At 41.8% G+C, this 11999-nt stretch overlaps 1 pseudogene; it reads right to left on the bottom strand.

The window, feature by feature from the left end:
* Nucleotides 1-10447: 10447 nt before the first annotated feature.
* LOC102403311 lies at nt 10448-11746 on the bottom strand (annotated as a pseudogene).
* Nucleotides 11747-11999: the final 253 nt, after the last annotated feature.

Below are 11999 nucleotides of genomic sequence, written 5' to 3'. Positions count from 1 at the left end.
TAAACACATCTCCCCAGGCCCTTTGCACTTGCCCTTGCCTTGCCTGAAATATTCTTTCAGATTCTGACATGCTTCACTCATTTCATTCAAGCCTATGCTCAAATGCCCCTTATCAGGGAGGAGTACTCTAATGAGAATATTGAAAACAACATCCACTTCATTTTTCATTCTCCTTACTTTGTTTCATTTGTTTTCATAATATTTATCCCTGTTTGATATATTATATTTTTATTTATTTCCTTTTCTCATTTCTTCCCCCTTCCTTCCCCTCCAGTATTAAGTCTATGAGAATTCTGGGCTATACTTTGCTGTATCTCTGACACTTAAAACAATTCTATTTTAAGTCAGACTTCCTGGAACTGAACTCTGTGACTAGTGCGTAGATTTCCTAGGGCTTGTTCACAGGAGTAGCAAGTGAAATGAAGTGTGATGGGATAGAGGTAGATGTAGAACTGATTGGTAATTGCAGCAATGTCGTAGCCTCGGATCTGGGATGGCCCTTGGGTTGCCCTGAATTAAGGCAAGGAGGTTAAACCTCAGAAATGAGCAGTCATTGGAGGTGGGTTGCTACTGGAGAAGGAACAGAACGCTGGGCAAGGCCTCTTCCTTCTGCGAAATTCTCTGAGCAATTCTCATAAAGGGACTCTGCTTAAAGCTCTAAGTAGCCAGTATTCTCAAGCAGCTCGTGGTCCTGAAGAAGGAGGAGAGCTGGTATCCCACAGCACCCTCTCCTCGTGCTGAATACCTGGGTATTGAAAGCCTGAATATCATGCTGGCTGTGACTACTCTCCATCTGAGGTGTCTTCTCTTCTGTTCCAGAGCTGTCAACCCTGAGAACTCGGTGCATGCTGTGACCCCCTGCTTACTACCAAGCAGCCACTTGCAGCAGCTTCCCAAGGTCGGGAGATGGAGAGGGTCCACTGAGGCCTTGTCTCAGAAGTCAGAGCTGGCCTTCAGCTTTGGGAAGCTGATATCAGGCCTGAAAGTGAGAGGTATTTCTGCTCTGTGTCCTGGGGGACAAAAGCAAGAAAAGAATATTTACTAAGAAAGACAATCCATGTCTTTGGGGCAAATCTTTCCCAAATATTTGTAAGAATGAATAAGGAATCATTACATTTGATATAAAACAACTGAAAAGTCTATGATTTTAAGTCATATCACACCATAAACTGATCTTCAGTGTCTCAAGTCTCAAAAATTTATGCCTCCTGGAATACTCAAAGCAACAAAGTTGTTATTCATTCATTCATTCACTAAATCATCCATCTGTTCAATCACTCATTCACTCAACAATCTTTTTTTAAATGTCAAGATGCATTCTAGGTGGATGGTGAATATACAAAACTAAAATATTAACTTCTTTAAAAATTCTTACATTTTGTGCTAAGATAAATTTGTTTATCACATGGATTATCTCAGTTTATTGTACAATAATTCATAAAGTAGATATTATGGCACATATTATTTTTCTCACTTTTTTGAATTAGAGTGATTAATCACTTTCTCAAGATCATACAACTAGTAAGTGGCAGTGGCATCCAATCAAGATGTTTGAGTTTGTAAAAGTCTCAATTAGTAGTATACTCTCTCTCCAAACAGGGGATTAGACTCTTAAGAAGCTTACAGTTCAATAGAGGGACAGATAAAACAATAAATGAAGTTTGTGCCACTGAGGGAGTTAAGATGTGCCTCCAGGATCCAAGTATCAGGTCCATGTCCATTCTTCTCTACTTGTTTATATACTTCGAGAATGGGAGCTTGTAGTATTCCTAGCAATTTAATCACGATGCTTAGGCTGCATGTAACAGAATATCCAATGAAAATGGGTTTAAATGATAGAGTAATTGCACACAGGAAGAATTCTGGAAGTAGGTAATGCCCAGGTTGATTGATTTGATAGCTCAGTGAGGTCAGGCTCTGGGTCAACTTTGCCATGATGACACTTGCCCCAGCTCTATACTAAGCCATTATGAAGAACAGAGCTCTGGGCTCCGTAGACTTTGGTGAGGTGCACGAAGGGCAGCAGAAAGGACCCCACACCAAAGATCTTATATATGCACAGGAATTGAGTGGGGTCAGTTGCCTCAGTAAATTTTACATTTTACCTGAAATCTCCTCTCTTCAAAAATATTACCTGAACTTTAGACAGTTGGAGCCTAGACTCAGATTCCCTGGGATGGGTTGGGAGTGACCCAAGGGCTGCAGAGCAATCCTAAGTTGAGTATCTGAGGTAAAGCCAGACTGAGAGTCAAGCAGAGAATCTGACCAGAGCCACAACCTAGGGAGCCAAGGAATAATGATAAGGAGAGAAATTAGAGAGACTGAAGCTGAGCAAGCAAGTGTAGAGTGGAGTCAGAAAGCAGTGCCTGAGGTCATTCCTGAAAGTGGGATCTCTTTGAGGCAGCTCCCTTCAATATCTCGGGAAAAGAGCTGCACTAGTTCAGACACAAATAAGTAATAAGTAAATAGAACAAATGACAAAGATGTCTTCACTTCCCATTTCTAAACAGCTCGTGTTGAGGACCAAAGCAGGAGAGATGAGGCTACCTGGGTTTGGCTTTTTAAAATGTTCAGAAATGTAACAGATTGTGCACTGCTGAGACATACTATTTTTGTTTATTTATTTATTTGCCCACCACACAGACTGTGGGATCCTAGTTCCCAACCAGAGATCGAACCTGCACACACAGGCAATAAAACCACAGAGTCTTAACCGCTGGACCGCCAGGGAATTCTGACACACTACTTTAAGAAAATATTTTTGGTTGAAATCTAGGGTGATGTGTAGTATTAAAACAGTCTCTTTTGTTTATGAGGGTCTTGATGGAGTATGCAAAGCATTCACCCATTAGTCCTGTAGTTGCTGACATGCTGTTTCTAGTACATACTGAAGGAATTTGCCCCTGTTTCTTTTTCCTGGAATAAAATGTTACTTACCACTGTGAACATTTTTCACTATGTTCATGAACAATGTAGCAGAAATGAGTAATAAACAGAATGCTGTCAAATATATATCTTCCCATAATAGATCCTATACCTTAAAATGCCTACAGGGAATCACTTTTTAAAGTCTGTAACATGCAGGAGTTTTGATACGACTGGTTGAGCCATGCAGAAATGATTAAAAAAAAGAGTAATAAATTCAGATTTTACACCAGGCACTGAGCATTAAGCCAAAATGAAACTACCATACTCAAATCTTCTGCAGCTTAGAGCTAATTAGACCTACATTTCTGGATGGCATGAGCATCATGCAATGCAGCAATTGTTATAATAACTGTATTCTCCTTGAGTGCTGTGTGGTGATTTACACCAGTGATGCCTGTCAGGGCTAATGGACTTTCTAGGAGGAAGTCTCTGGGTGCTCTGGAGCAGAAATGGGAGCTTTGCCCCGGGGCATCTCTCCCTATTGGATTTCTGATGATTGTGCCGAGTGTTTGGCAGGGCAGAGGTATAGCCCAGGGGGCAGTAATGTCCCTGTACATTTTAGTTACCAGTGAAACACACTATTTCAGATAATGACAGGGTTTTATATAGATTTGAAGAGAAGCGATAGTTTGTACTACCACTGAGGGTTGTTGGGAGGATAAAGTATTAGTGTGTCTATTAAGTTCTTAGCATACTGCCTAGCACATAGTAAGCACTCAATAAATAGATGTTCTTTTAAAAAGTAAATGTTCCATCTATGGCTTGGAATATATGGTTTATCGCAGATTGACTTTTAGTGCTAAAATGAGGTACTGTGTCAACTGATGCTGCGTGGTTAGTGATTTTAATGCCCTGGATTTCCCCAGAAAATTACATAAGCAAGGGTAATCCAGGGTCTCTGTTGATCCTGGCTGATGTTTCACACATATAAGTGTGCTAAATTCCAAGCTTAGAAATACAGGCTCGATTCAATGGAAAGCATGTCTGAATTCTCCAGCCCCCGCACCTATTTTGTGAAGAGAGCCTATTGTGTTGGTAGGGAGATTTCCAAATTACCAGCCAAGAGGGTGGTGAAAGGGCAGAGCATTTTCTGGGAGGTCATGCTAGGGGCCAAGTGGGAAGGGAAGAGGGGATTCCTTGCAAAAGCTACACAGGCATGATCCAAGGAGGATTGGCATGGGCTGTCTTCCAGGGAAACCAGATTGCCACACGGTGATGACAAGGAGTTCTCAAGGCAAGAATACTGAAGTGGTTTGCCATTCCCTTAAAGGCAAAATGATAGGATACTGAAAGAGAAACTCCCCAGGTCAGTAGGTGCCCAATATGCTACTGGAGATCAGTGGAGAAATAACTCCAGAAAGAATGAAGGGATGGAGCCAAAGCAAAAAGAATCCCCAGCTGTGGATGTGACTGGTGATAGAAGCAAGGTCCGATGCTGTAAAGAGCAATATTGCATAGGAACCTGGAATGTCAGGTCCATGAATCAAGGCAAATTGGAAGTGGTCAAACAGGAGATGGCAAGAGTGAATGTCGACATTCTAGGAATCAGCGAACTAAAATGGACTGGAATGGGTGAATTTAACTCAGATGACCATTATATCTACTATTTCGGGCAGGAATCCCTCAGAAGAAATGGAGTAGCCATCATGGTCAACAAAAGAGTCTGAATGCAGTACTTAGATGCAATCTCAAAAACGACAGAATGATCTCTGTTCGTTTCCAAAGTAAAACATTCAATATCACAGTAATCCAAGCCTATGCCCCAACCAGTAACACTGAAGAAGCTGAAGTTGAATGGTTCTATGAAGACCTACAAGACCTTTTAGAACTAACACCCAAAAAAGATGTCCTTTTCATTATACGGGACTGGAATGCAAAAGTAGGAAGTCAAGAAACACCTGGAGTAACAGGCAAATTTGGCCTTGGAATGCGGAATGTAGCAGGGCAAAGACTAATAGAGTTTTGCCAAGAAAATGCACTGGTCATAACAAACACCCTCTTCCAACAACATAAGAGAAGACTCTACACATGGACATCACCAGATGGTCAACACCGAAATCAAATTGATTATATTCTTTGCAGCCAAAGATGGAGAAATTCTCTACAGTCAGCAAAAACAAGACCAGGAGCTGACTCTGGCTCAGACCATGAACTCCTTATTGCCAAATTCAGACTTAAATTGAAGAAAGTAGGAAAAAACACTAGACCATTCAGGTATGACCTAAATCAAATCCCTTATGATTATACAGCGGAAGTGAGAAATAGATTTAAGGGCCTAGATCTGACAGATAGAGTGCCTGATGAACTATGGAATGAGGTTCGTGACATTGTACAGGAGAAAGGGATCAAGACCATCCCCATGGAAAAGAAATGCAAAAAATTAAAATGGCTGTCTGGATAGGCCTTACAAATAGCTGTGAAAAGAAGAGAAGCGAAAAGCAAAGGAGAAAAGGAAAGATATAAACATCTAAATGCAGAGTTCCAAAGAATAGCAAGAAGAGATAAGAAAGCCTTCTTCAGTGATCAATGCAAAGAAATAGAGGAAAACAACAGAATGGGAAAGAATAGAGATCTCTTCAAGAAAATTAGAGATACCAAAGGAACATTTCATGCGAAGATGAGCTCGATAAAGGACAGAAATGGTATGGACCTAACAGAAGCAGAAGATATTAAGAAGAAGTGGCAAGAATACACAGAAGAACTGTACAAAAAAGATCTTCATGACCCAGATAATCACGATGGTGTGATCACTGACCTAGAGCCAGACATCCTGGAATGTGAAGTCAAGTGGGCCTTAGAAAGCATCACTATGAACAAAGCTAGTGGAGGTGATGGAATTCCAGTTGAGCTATTCCAAATCCTGAAAGATGATGCTGTGAAAGTGCTACACGCAATATGCCAACAAATTTGGAAAACTCAGCAGCGGCCACAGGACTGGAAAAGGTCAGTTTTTAATCCCAAAGAAAGGCAATGCCAAAGAATGCTCAAACTACCGCACAATTGCACTCATCTCACATGCTAGTAAAGTAATGCTCAAAATTCTCCAAGCCAGGCTTCAGCAATATGTGAACTGTGAACTGCCTGATGTTCAAGCTGGTTTTAGAAAAGGCAGAGGAACCAGAGATCAAGTTGCCAACATCCGCTGGATCATGGAAAAAGCAAGAGAGTTCCAGAAAAACATCTATTTCTGCTTTATTGACTATGCCAAAGCCTTTGACTGTGTGGATCACAACAAACTGTGGAAAATTCTGAAAGAGATGGAAATACCAGACCACCTGATCTCCTTCTTGAGAAATTTGTATGCAGGTCAGGAAGCAACAGTTAGAACTGGACATGGAACAACAGACTGGTTCCAAATAGGAAAAGGAGTATGTCAAGGCTGTATATTGTCACCCTGTTTATTTAACTTATATGCAGAGTACATCATGAGAAACGCTGGACTGGAAGAAGCACAAGCTGGAATCAAGATTGCCGGGAGAAATATCAATAACCTCAGATATGCAGATGACACCACCCTTATGGCAGAAAGTGAAGAGGAACTCAAAAGCTTCTTGATGAAACTGAAAGAGGAGAGTGAAAAAGTTGGCTTAAAGCTCAACATTCAGAAAACGAAGATCATGGCATCAGGTCCCATCACTTCATGGGAAATAGATGGGGAAACAGTGGAAATAGTGTCAGACTTCATTTTTCTGGGCTCCAAATCACTGCAGATGGTGACTGCAGCCATGAAATTAAAAGACGCTTACTCCTTGGAAGGAAAGTTATGACCCACCTAGATAGCATATTCAAAAGCAGAGACATTTCTTTGCCAACAAAGGTCTGTCTAGTCAAGGCTATGGTTTTTCCTATGGTCATGTATGGATGTGAGAGTTGGACTGTGAAGAAGGCTGAGTGCTGAAGAATTGATGCTTTTGAACTGTGGTATCGGAGAAGACTCTTGAGAGTCCCTTGGACTGCAAGGAGATCCTCTCAGTCCATTCTGAAGGAGATTCAGCCCTGGGATGTCTTTGGAAGGAATGATACTAAAGCTGAAACTCCAGTACTTTGGCCGCCTCATGCGAAGAGTTGACTCATTAGAAAAGACTCTGATGCCGGGAGGGATTGGGGGCAAGAGGAGAAGGGGACAACAGAGGATGAAATGGCTGGATGGCATCACTAACTCGATGGACGTGAGTCTCAGTGAACTGCGGGAGTTGGTGATGGACAGGGAGGCCTGGCGTGCTGCGATTCATGGGGTCGCAAAGAGTCGGACACAACTGAGCGACTGATCTGATCTGATCTGATCTAATGACAAGGAAATGATAATGTTGTTAGTACTTCCTGAACTCTTTTCAAATCCTTCATTCATATCTTTTTTTTTTTTAAAGTTTACATAACTGTATTAGTTTTGCCAAATATCAAAATGAATCCGCCACAGGTATACATGTGTTCCCCATCCTGAACCCTCCTCCCTCTTAAAATGAAACTCAGATATACTGAATGCTTCATCTCTTTCCAGATTTGGACCAAATCTTTTATATGTTTGTTTTTTTCTAATCCTCTCAATGACATGTAACGTGCATATTGTTAGTGCCATTCCTTTTGGACAGGGAAACTAAATTTGGTGTGGTTATATGACTTGGCCATAACGTGACCCAATTAATAGGTATATTGGAGTTTAACCCAGTTTAGTCTAACTCAGAAAGTCATGATCCTGCCCCTGTCCCCATGTTCCCTGCTGAGAAGGTTGTGGGATTGCATTTGTTCATTGTCCCCAGATGCTCTCAGTTTGTAGTTCATGACCTCATGCTTTTTGGCTACCAGTCAAGGAATGAATTCAGCCTCCTACCAGCCTTGATTGATCCCCTGCCTCATGCTCAGCACCACACTAGAGTGGGATAGAAATAAAAAGTATGAGGTGGGGTTCTTGGTTTCAAGGGAAGAGCACACATGGGGCATTTAGTGAGCAGTCCAACACATTGTACAACCAAAGACTAGCATGGCAGGCATCACAACCACCTGCCAAGTACGTCACAGCACTTACTTCGTGCTCCCCATGCCATAAACTCTAATTCTTGTGGCACTCTTTCCTGCTGATTCTGGAGCTGGTCTTGGTTTCAGAACCCCTTTCAGTGCAGGGCCGGTGGATATAACCGTTGGATCTAGCCCGCTCTCCCTGTGAGTGTTGTTGTCACTCAGAGGAGCAGGAGATTGGCGATCTGCAGGTCTCGACAAAGGCTTACTGGGGGTCGTGGGTTGACACGCAGTCCTGAAGGGGTTAGAATTGGGGACTGGGATTACAAGAAAAGAGAGTATTCCAGGTGGAAAGAAGCACATTAGCAAAGCCTCTGAATTGAGAGTGAGGGAGTAGCCTCCTGGGGATGGGGACAGAGTGACTTTCCCAATGTGGATGCTCTTGGGGCAGAAAGAATGAGATTGAATAGAACTTTTTTTGACTTGATTTTGACCTATTTACCAACATCCTAGCCTATCTCAGAGATAATAAGATAGTAAGAATATTAACTCCTATTTATTGAGGTTATTGTGCCAGTTTTACTGCTATTGCATACATGCATTGTCTTTTTTTTTTTTCATCCTTAGAACAAAGTAAATATTGGCATTCCCATTTTATAAACAAGAGTAACTAAAAAATAGATATAATAGGTTATATAGCTAGTTACATAGCTGGTAGGGTAGGTTACTGAAATTCAAGAACATCTTAAAGACTTTACCAAAAAGTACCTTATCCTGTGAACTGTATCTTCCCAGCATGTTCTGCTGCTGCACACGTGCACCTGTACATATAAAAAGACAATGCACACCCATATCCACAATCCCACACATACACTCATACACAAATACCAGATACAGATGTAGCTACACACATGCACACACACGCACAGATATGCATGTGCTGTGTACTCATGTGTGTACTTATATACTACATACATACATATACACACATATGCATAGACTGTATGCACGCCATTCTTCTGGAAAGAGTCACTGCTCTTTGATCCCAGGGGTAAGTATAATGACCCAGAACAGGCCAATCAGCTTTTTTTTCCCCCAGCATTTGAATCTCAGGCAGAGACACATAGAGACAGAAGAAAGCTGAGCCATCTGATAACAATGCTCTGGAGAATGCATCCTGAGTGACTGATATCCCTGAGCTGCTGGGTTCTTGTCCTTCTTGTGCTTGGTTAACCAACTCTTCGTTTTATTCTGCAAAGCTGCACAGTAGACTTGCAATTACTTTTTTCTCCCCTTAAGTCAATTTCTATTGCTTTCTACCAAAGAGCTCTAATTGATACAAATTATCTCTTCAGTGTAGCTAGTGCCAGTGATGGGGGTCCATTCTAATGACAATGGTGGTCAGCACAATGCTGAAAGTAAGGAAGGGGCTTTTCATCCTTGTGTTACAAAACTGTCCATGGGGTAGGGCCATGATATAAAGGAGACTGTTATAAGAGGGCCTTCTAGAATTTACAGTAATAAACCAGTTACAAATGGGAGCCAAGACAGAGAGCCCTTATTCTGAATCCATGAATTCTAACATCATGGCCTGATGTTAATTTTTTGGTTGTAGCTTGCCTATGTTTTCCCCATCACTTTTTTTCTGGTATGGATATGATGGCTAGATAATATTTTGCCTCTTCACCCTTCAATCCTTCAGTGGATATTTACTGAAACACTCCATATGATGGTAGATAATTGAGAATACAGGAGTAGTTAAAACTACAGAAACAGAAATTTAGAGCCAGAAGACACATTTGAAATGGTATAGTCCAACCCTTCTTCTCATAGAAAATAGAGGTTTAGAACAGTTTAGTGACTTAAGTAGGATCACAGAGCTTAGTGTTAAGTGTACATTTTGGGACTTGTGATGCAGGTCTTGTCTCCTAGGTCTGTGATATTAATGGTTCCTGATCAGGCTCCTAGAATTTAGATGGAGTGTTGGGACATGCAGACAGGAAGCGATTGGTAAACTCAGCCCTGCATCAGGTAACCTTACTCTTTCTTGACTGAATAGCTCTGCAGTAAACAAATATCCCAAAACACAAAATTAACAGTGGTTTCCAGTCTAAGCTGAAAACTTAGTTTGGAGACTTAGTATGGAAGTATTCATACTTGATACTTGAAGGAAGTGATCCTTCAATAGGATCACTAGTTATCTGTACCTTTCATTCCCAAATTGGGTTTTTGAAGGTGAGATCACCCAAAGGGAGAATAGTATCTGTTGTGCCAATGTTATCCCAATGAGCCACATGAAGTATAGAGCTCTGCTTTTACTCTGTAGGCACAGAGAACCCCAATAGCTGAGAAAAAGAGATAGGTGTCTTATAAAGCAATATGAAATCTCCTTATTCAGTGACTTTAGATACATTAAATCTAAATAGAGAAATGTGGACCAGTGGATATCAGAATCTTGCCATCTTATCAATCAAGAAAAGACCCTAGCTTTTTTTTTTTTTTTTTACCTTAAGAAAATCAATAGCTTTATTTTTCTTCAATATACATATAGAAAACCGGTCTGAGAAGAAGTTTCATGAGATAGACCAGAGGACTATATACAAACTCAGGAATTCCAGATCAGCAAGACAAAGTGCACAGAGGACACACTCTTCCACAGGGCCCTGGAGCTTAGGACTGTCCCAACAGAGGTGAGGCAAGCTCCTGGATGGCTTTTGAGTTCAGCTGAGGAATTGTGCTGATCTTCAGAAGTTTGCCACTTGTGTACTTATTCTTGATGGTGGTGAACTTGGTCATGTTCTTGTTGACGTGCCCGATGTTTCTGGCCATGTGCCGCATGACCTTCAGCACCTCGCTCTCTATGTAGCCAGTGTAATACTGCTGCTTTAAGTTCCATTTTTCTTGGTTAGAACCTTCTGGGACAGGCAGGAAGTGCCTGCCACCACTTTAGAATGGTGATAGTGCACCGTGTCATAATCAACGAGAGTCAGCTCCATCAAGTATTTGGCTGAAGTGTGCTATTCAACATCGATATTCCTGGCTTTTGATGCCTGCCTTAGAAATGTAGCGGCAACGGTTGACTCAGCTCAAATTTCAGTTCTTTCAAAATCAGAGTGTACATTTCTCAAATTTGAGAACTGGTGTAAGCATTGTTGGTGATGTAAACAAAGCCTTCAATGTTTGGAGAAAACATTTCCTCATACTTGGAAGCCAAGAGCAGTGCCATAATGCCAACCAGCGGAAGCTTCTTAGGAGATACTGGCTGAGCCTGTAAATATCGGCCCATGATGGCAACACACATGTACAGCGTTTCCTGCAGCAGCCTGAACTTGGAGTGCACTGACACCAGCCAGTCCACCAGGATGGCACACATGTGGCCATTTATATCTCTCCCATCTAAGAAATGTGGGTTTATGGACTGTAGCACCGCAAGCTGCCTTAGATACTGGTAGATATCCTTCACGTAGTCACTGCAGAGCTGAGGGTTCTCCCAGTCCTCAATATCAATATCCTCAATTTTGTAGAGCAAGGCATCAGAGGAAGCTTGGCAGAGGTTCTCTTCCTTCATGGAGACGTCCTGAGGTGTGGGAGAAGGACCCTTTGGAGCCAACACTTCCATCTGCACTGGTTTCACAGAAGCAGTAGGTTTCAGGTGCTTGTTGACATTTGTTGTTTTGGTGGGTGGATCAGGTGCTTTAGTGTTCTGGATTTTCTGAGCTGCTTGTGTGGCTCAGGTTGTAACCCAATTTCCAATTTCTTCTAAAACTTCCCACCTGATAGTCACATGACTTTTAGGTTTAGAATTAACTCCTGTGTCATTATTCTCTAAATCGGTGGATGCTGTCGGGCGTTGGAACAGCACCATGAGGAAATGGACAGGCAAGAGTGGCAGCCCCGCCCAGGGGAAGACGCAGACTGGACACGAACACTAGTCTCCACTGCACCATTAGGACTGCCAAGACCCTAGCTTTTAATGACTATCTTAGGCTACCTTGATCTCTGCAGAATAAGGTAGAATGGACCATTTATTCCTCCTCGAAATTCAATTTTTCCTTGACTTCTGTAACACCATAGACTTGATTTTATTATTTCTGGTTGCCTCTTCTCACTACGTTCTT

This window comes from Bubalus bubalis, chromosome 9 (assembly GCF_019923935.1).
Source record: "Bubalus bubalis isolate 160015118507 breed Murrah chromosome 9, NDDB_SH_1, whole genome shotgun sequence".
NCBI classification, from domain to species: Eukaryota; Metazoa; Chordata; class Mammalia; order Artiodactyla; family Bovidae; genus Bubalus; species Bubalus bubalis.
This window is presented reverse-complemented; position numbering and strand designations above follow the sequence as displayed.